The sequence below is a fragment of the Triticum urartu genome, chromosome 4, assembly GCF_003073215.2.
Source record: "Triticum urartu cultivar G1812 chromosome 4, Tu2.1, whole genome shotgun sequence".
In the NCBI taxonomy this organism is placed as follows: Eukaryota; Viridiplantae; Streptophyta; class Magnoliopsida; order Poales; family Poaceae; genus Triticum; species Triticum urartu.
In genome coordinates this window covers 438,642,773-438,650,665 of record NC_053025.1, presented here as the reverse complement: position 1 = coordinate 438,650,665, position 7,893 = coordinate 438,642,773, and positions in this window count along the sequence as shown.

Here is a 7,893-nt window from a genome sequence, read left to right as displayed (position 1 = left end):
CGATCTAGGTGTCATACCTAGTGCATCGGGTCCAATGAAAATCTTTTGTGACAATACTGGTGCAATTGCCTTGGCAAAGGAATCCAGATTTCACAAAAGGACCAAGCACATCAAGAGACGCTTCAATTCCATCCGGGATCTAGTCCAGGTGGGAGACATAGAGATTTGCAAGATACATACGGATCTAAATGTTGCAGACCCGTTGACTAAGCCTCTTCCACGAGCAAAACATGATCAGCACCAAGACTCCATGGGTGTAAGGATCATTACTGTGTAATCTAGATTATTGACTCTAGTGCAAGTGGGAGACTGAAGGAAATATGCCCTAGAGGCAATAATAAAGTTATTATTTATTTCCTTATATCATGATAAATGTTTATTATTCATGCTAGAATTGTATTAACCGAAAACATAATACATGTGTGAATACATTGACAAACAGAGTGTCACTAGTATGCCTCTACTAGACTAGCTCGTTAATCAAAGATGGTTATGTTTCCTAACCATGAACAAAGAGTTGTTATTTGATTAACGAGGTCACATCATTAGTTGAATGATCTGATTGACATGACCCATTCCATTAGCTTAGCACCCGATCGTTTAGTATGTTGCTATTTCTTTCTTCATGACTTATACATGTTCCTATGACTGTGAGATTATGCAACTCCCGTTTACCGGAGGAACACTTCGGGTGCTACCAAACGTCACAACATAACTGGGTGACTATAAAGGAGTACTACAGGTGTCTCCAAAGATAGATGTTGGGTTGGCGTATTTCAACATTAGGATTTGTCACTCCAATTGTCGGAGAGGTATCTCTGGGCCCTCTCGGTAATGCACATCACTTAAAGCCTTGCAAGCATTGCAACTAATGAGTTAGTTGCGGGATGATGAATTACGGAACGAGTAAAGAGACTTGCCGGTAACGAGATTGAACTAGGTATTGGATACCGACGGTCAAATCTCGGGCAAGTAACATACCAATGACAAAGGGAACAACGTATGTTGTTTTGCGGTCTGACCGATAAAGATCTTCATAGAATATGTAGGAGCCAATATGGGCATCCAGGTCCCGCTATTTGTTATTGACCGGAGATGTGTCTCGGTCATGTCTACATTGTTCTCGAACCGTAGGGTCCGCACGCTTAACGTTACGATGGCAGTTATTATGAGTTTATGCATTTTGATGTACCGAAGGTTGTTCGGAGTCCCGGATGTGATCACGGACATGACGAGGAGTCTCGAAATGGCCGAGACATAAAGATTGATATATTGGAAGCCTATGTTTGGACATCGGAAGTGTTCCGGGTGAAATCGGGATTTTACCGGAGTACCGGGAGGTTACCGGAACCCCCCGGGAATCATATGGGCCTTAGTGGGCCTTAGTGGAAAGGTGAAAGGGCTGACCATAAGGGCTGCGCGCCTCCCCCCCTCCCCTTGTCCTATTAGGACTAGGAGAGGTGGCCGGCCACCCCTCTCCCTCTTTCCCCCTTGGGAATCCTAGTTGGAATAGGATTGGGGGGGGGAGTCCTACTCCCGGTAGGAGTAGGACTCCTCCTGCGCCCTCCTCCTGGACGGCGCACCTCTCCTCCTTGGCTCCTTTATATACGGAGGCAGGGGGCACCTCTAGACACACAAGTTGATCATTGAGATCGTTCCTTAGACGTGTGCGGTGCCCCTTGCCACCATATTCCACCTCGATCATATCGTTGTAGTGCTTAGGCGAAGCCCTGCGTCGGTAGAACATCAAGATCGTCACCACGCCGTCGTGCTGACGGAACTCCTCCCCGAAGCTTTGCTGGATCGGAGCTCGGGGATCGTCATCGAGCTGTACGTGTGCTAAGAACTCAGAGGTGCCGGAGTAACGGTGCTTGGATCGGTCGGATCGGGAAGAAGACGTACGACTACTTACTCTACGTTGTGTCAACGCTTCCGTTGCGATCTACAAGGGTATGTAGATCAGACTCTCCCCCTCGTTGCTATGCATCACCATGATCTTGCGTGTGCGTAGGAATTTTTTTGAAATTACTACGTTCCCCAACAGGCCTACCTCGCGGAGGTGCGCAAGATGGAGAAACAGTTCTTGGGCCTGGAGCTGCAGCACGTACCTTGGGGCACAAACAAGGAAGCCGACGACATCACCCGGAGAGCATCCAAGCGGCAACTGCAGGAGCCGGGCGGCTTTGAGGAGCGACTCTTCAAGCCGTCGGCTGCGCCACCTCTTTCAAGCACGACCCAGCCTCGGGAGGAGCTCCCCCAGCCTCCGGCCACGGGAGCCCCGACCTGTGGACCGACCTCCGGAGCTCGTCTGCTCCTGGTGCTCGAACCTGAGGAAGAATGCTGGACCAAGTAATTCAAGGAGTACTTAATGCATGGGACATTGCTAGAAAAGGAAGAGGAGGCGGAGCGCGTGGCCCGGCAAGCCACGGCATACTGTATCCAAGACGGCGAGTTATATAGGAAACGACCGAACGCTGTCATACTGCGCTGCATATCCAGCGACCAAGGAAGGGAGTTGCTTATTGACATACATGGCGGGGACTGCGGACACCACTCGTCATCGCGGACCCTCGTCGGCAAGGTGTTCCGCAGTGGATTCTTCTGGCCTACAACACTCAACGACGTAGCCGAGCTGGTGAAGTCTTGTGAAGCCTGCCAATTCCACGCCAAGCAAATCCATCAACCAGCTCAGGGCCTTCAAACTATCGATGCCCATTTTGCAACAAAAAGCTTCATGACGCGTATCAAAGTGTTCTAGCACATGCAAGAGGACGAGCCGTTGGCTCCTTCAGGCAGAAGTATTCTCACAAGGTGGCGCATGCCACGTATATTGAGTACCTGGAGAAGCTTCAAGATCATACCGGCAGATGAGATGAGATGTGGGACTGAACTATGTATGGCTATGTAGTGTCTTAATTATAAAATGTGCTTGAGTATTCATAATGACGGTTGAACTATATACTTATGGTTGAACTATGCTTGTGTACGCTTATTATCTATGGCTGAGTATTTTTAATCTATGTTTACTTATGTCTAAATGTGGGATATGAATGCAATCAGTTCGGTTGATGGAATCTACCTTCATCCTGGTTTATTGGTCCCCTTTGTAATTGAAAGAATTTCTTATTTAACACTATCTTAAATTTGGTTTCCTTATTTGACACTGAAAATCTTTTTCTTCCCTATCTAACAATGAGTCTAAATTTTATACCTTTTATGACACTTTTGGCCATTTTGAGTCTAAATAACACCGGAAAAGACTCTTTTGTCCTTCATGGGGTATTTGTGTGCGTGGGGTAGTAGCACACACGCAACATGAGTGCGAGGGCTGTAGCACACACGTAGCAGCATATACACACGTAGCAACACATGTATCAACACACACACACAACAGTGTAGACACATGCAGGGACGAAGCCAGCAATCTGGCAAGATTTGGTGCCCGCCATACCTAATATTTGGTGCACATACTTAGTTGTATGATATACTAGCATACTCCTGTATAGTACGTGTTTGATTTTAGCTTAGCCGTGCGTCCCTGCTGACCCTGTTGGTCTGATTGCTGATAGCAAATGGATAATGGCTAATGGGCCGTGCTCCTTGAACAGCATGTGGCTTCAGTGCACTCCACACTTTTCCCCTTTAAAAAGAGTAGATGCAGTTTGGTCGTATTTGTTAAGTTATATGTACTATTCCAGCGAGCTTTTGCGTAGTTATGTTATACTCCCTCCATTCCCAAATATTTGTCTTTCTAGAAATTTCAATAGGTGACTACATACAAAGCAAAATGAGTGAATCTACACTTTAAAATATGTCCATATACATCTGTATGTTGTAGTTCATTTGTGTCGGCGTCCTGGGAATGGGGGTCCCCAGACTTGCCTGCCTGTGGCCCGCGGCGTGGCTGAGCCAGCAGGCCGTACGACCCTTCTTCGTCAACAAGGCACCTAAGACCCTCGCGAGGGGCCAAGCCTCGCGAGGCGGACTACACGAGACCTCCTCTGGAGCGTCCTAGACAGGCAGGCTCACGAGGACTGCTCCGAGGCTCTCGTGACGTGAGTCATGACGATCGACACCAGGCGGGCGCCACGCAGGCGCCAGCACACGCAGCATCCCTGTTTCCTCTTTGATGCTAAGGAAACTAGCGCGGGCGAGGAGTACCGAGGAATCAGGCAAAGGTTGCCACTTTGGTACAACAAGACCAAGACCAAAAGGACGGCAAGACGGAAGTCATCGTGGAGCCCAAGACGGCGTCACCACCAGAGCCTTTCGCAGGCACATACCACCTTTTGTTAGGATAGCTTGTACTAGCTGTCCCCCTTTAAATTAGCCCGCCGTTGTTGGCTCCCTTCCTTCTCAATATTTGGGAAGAGGACCAGGGCCTCTATAAGTAGGACGAGCCACCATCGGGGGCGAGGGGACGACATCCACTACAAAAAAATACACTTCCGTGATGATACGTGTTTGTCACAGTAGGTCGCGTTTTCTGTCATGCATGTACATCCTTGACAAATTTATGACAGAATCAAGATAGTCATACCTGTGCTGTCGTAGAAGTGTTCCATGACATTGCCAAAATTATCATCACGGAAGTGTCCACTTTCATGACGAAAAATCGCACATCACAGAAGTGCTTTCGTCAAGGGTGACCGACACGTGGCATCCACCATAACGGAACGCCGTTAAGCTATCGGGTCGGATTTTGGATCCGATAACCCGTTAACAGCCACGACCAATGCTGATTTTCCACATGTAAAATTCTCATTGGCTAACGGATCCAACGGGCGAGATGGGCCTATGATATGTTGACACGTGGACCGGCCCAAAAGTGGCCCACAAAGATTAAATGGGCCGGCCCAACCGAAGGCCCATAAGATTTAGCGGACCATAATGGGCCGGCCCAGCTAAAGGCCCACAAAATTTAGCGGACCATAATGGGCCGGCCCAGCTAAAGGCCCACACGATTTTGCAGACCATAATGGGCCGGCCCAGCTAAAGGCCCACAAGATTTTGCGGACCATAATGGGCCGGCCCAGCTAAAGGCCCACAAGATTCTGCCGACCATAATGGGCCGGCCCAGCTAAAGGCCCAACATTCTCTGTCAAATCGGCCCATCAACGGCCTGTCCTAAACTTGTCATCAACGCGGCCCATGGTCACTTCTGGCCCGTTAACAGTCTGCTAAGTAATTGGGCCGAATTATGGCCCAGTGTATTTCCGGCCTGTTAAAGGTCCGGCTTCATTTGGGCCCATTTACAGGCCATCAAAACTTTCGGCCCATAAACGACCGTGAAGGATTTGGGTCATATTCGTCCATGTCTGACATTCCGCATGTTATAGGCCCACTATAGCTTTGGGCCACTTTCGGCCTATTGTCATTTTCGGCCTATTAAAGCCGGATGTAAACCATGGGCCATATGTGGCCCAACGTCATATCGGGCCCATTAACGGCCCATATAGAAATGACGATAATCTAGCCCGACCGAAGTTTCGGCCTGTTAAAGGCTCGTGTATTAGGTCAGTGCATTTACGGCCCGTCCGAGTTTCGTCCTGTTAAAGTCCAGTGGGTTATTTGGGACAATCAGGGCCCAATCTCACTTTCGGTCTATTAAAGGCCCATGTATTTTATGGGCTTGAGATATTTACACCTGTAAACGGCCTATTTTTACTTGAGGGCCCAGATTATGTTTAGGCCTGTTAAACGCCCACTATGGGCACAGGCCTACTAAAAAAATATGAAAACTTATGCTGATTTAGGCCCACATATTTTTAGTGGGCTACATGCCAATTTCAGCCCGTAATCGTTTTTAGCCCAATTGGAATGGGCCCGACGAATGTTGGCTTGTTGGGCTCCTACGAAGCTTTCGGCCGATTACATTACTAAGATAAACCTACACTATACAAAAATAGCGTCGTAATTACTGCAGCCTGAGGCAGCATCATAAATGTTGTATCACAACAAAATAAATTCCAATCATACAAAAAAGGCCTGTTGGCATAAAGTTTACAGTCCTTCCAGATAAAAGCACCATCAGATGTATAGAAGCACAGATCATTTGACCTGAGTGCTAATGTTTCAGGCTGTAGAATCTGATGGAGCAGCACGATCTCCACCTTTTTTCTGCCATTGCTCTTGAACAACGAAGCGAATGTCTGATAGTCTGGTTTCAAAACCATTGATATCTTGACGACATTTCTCAACCACTATTCTTGTTTCTGAAACAACGTCCATTAGGGATTGGACTTGTGTCTGGAGCATAGATATATCACTCTGTCTAGCAGGAAGATTTTTTTCAGTAGGCGATTTGGACGAGGTTACCTTGACAACCAACCCAGAATTATGCAGGAAGGTGCTTTTTGCACGGTTAGTGGAGAGATACTGACGCACTGCAGCAAGAGGTGACATTGTGCCTGTAGTAGCCTCGTCACATTCAAGTGGCTGTGGCTGTTCAATCATTTGTTCCATAGCTTCCTGAAAGTTTGAACTTGTAGATTAGTGTACCAGATAAGTTACTAATGAGACAAAAACAAACAAAGTAGGTTAAACGTTTATACATAACTTATTTTGGTGAACTACTGTAATACATTAGCATGTATTGTAGTGCCAACTACATAATAAAATCACTTTCGGAACATATGTCCATGTAGCATGCCTACTGTATTGTCTATTTCCTCATATTCGTTGACATCTAAGGATAAAGAGACATGGTTTAAACTAGGATGAACATAGTATGACATCATTCATATCATGGGCAAACAGATATAAAACAAACATGCTATTTTATCATTGTGTGCACACGTGAACATAACAACTAGATTACAGATCAAGACCAATAGAATATCCTTCATCTCTTTTAAACCATGTAAGGTGAAATGATACGTTAAGACAACTGTGAATAAAAGTGAACAGAGTAACTGACATTGGCTGCAAACCAAGTAGTTAAATGAACACATCACAGTACCAATCAGTTCAAGGCAGCAGGAGTAAGGACATACAACAGCGGCTTGAACTGGTGTGCTCATGCCCTTCATCTTGCTGGTGTGGCAATCCTTGAAGATTTGCACTGCATTCGGTTCAGGTTCTTTTTGGTCCGCACGGGATTTTCTCTGTATTTCGAACAAGTAAATATAGATAGGATAATATGGCACAAAAAAAGAAGGAAGTAGCAGCTATTTACAAGAGCCTCGCAGTGTGCAATATAGCTACGAGATCCTGTGGTCTGTTGGAATTTCACTTTAGAACGGTTGGTTTTGTTCTTCAAACAGTTAGCCTAGAAGAAGATACACTTGTAAGGCACATACATAAATACAAGTTCAATATGTGGTCTGATCAAATACATATAGCCTACCTGATACTTTGGATCAGACCAGTGTTTAACGAGGGCTGTCCAGTCTTCATCTGTAATATATTCCACTGGAGATGTTTGGGCAATTTCATTGTTAGCCTTGCCTTCAAAGTGAGATTTTCTAAGGTGGTACCGATACTATCGCAAAGCAGACTGAAAAACATGAGTGCATGCTTGTCTAGTTGCATCATCTTTCGGATCCAACTTGAACCTCATCTGTTGAAAAAAGAATGTGAGTCTTATTAGGAGGAAGCTAGAAAGTATGGGACAGAGCAAGACAATATTACTAATTGTGATGAATAACATTACTTATGGATAAATGGTCAAGGAAGGTGTTAAACTGGGTATTGTCTTTCTCATTCCTGTACTGGATCCACGTTGGGAGGATACGTGCATGACACCTAGCGGCAACGGCTGCCTCTGATACTAACTTGGCTGATTCTGTAGCATCACGTGGCCTTTTTAAACCTGCCTCAAAATGGATCTCCATTCTTCCTCCTTTAGATTTTGTTAATCTATCAAGCATTATCCCTGATGTCTGTTTCCGC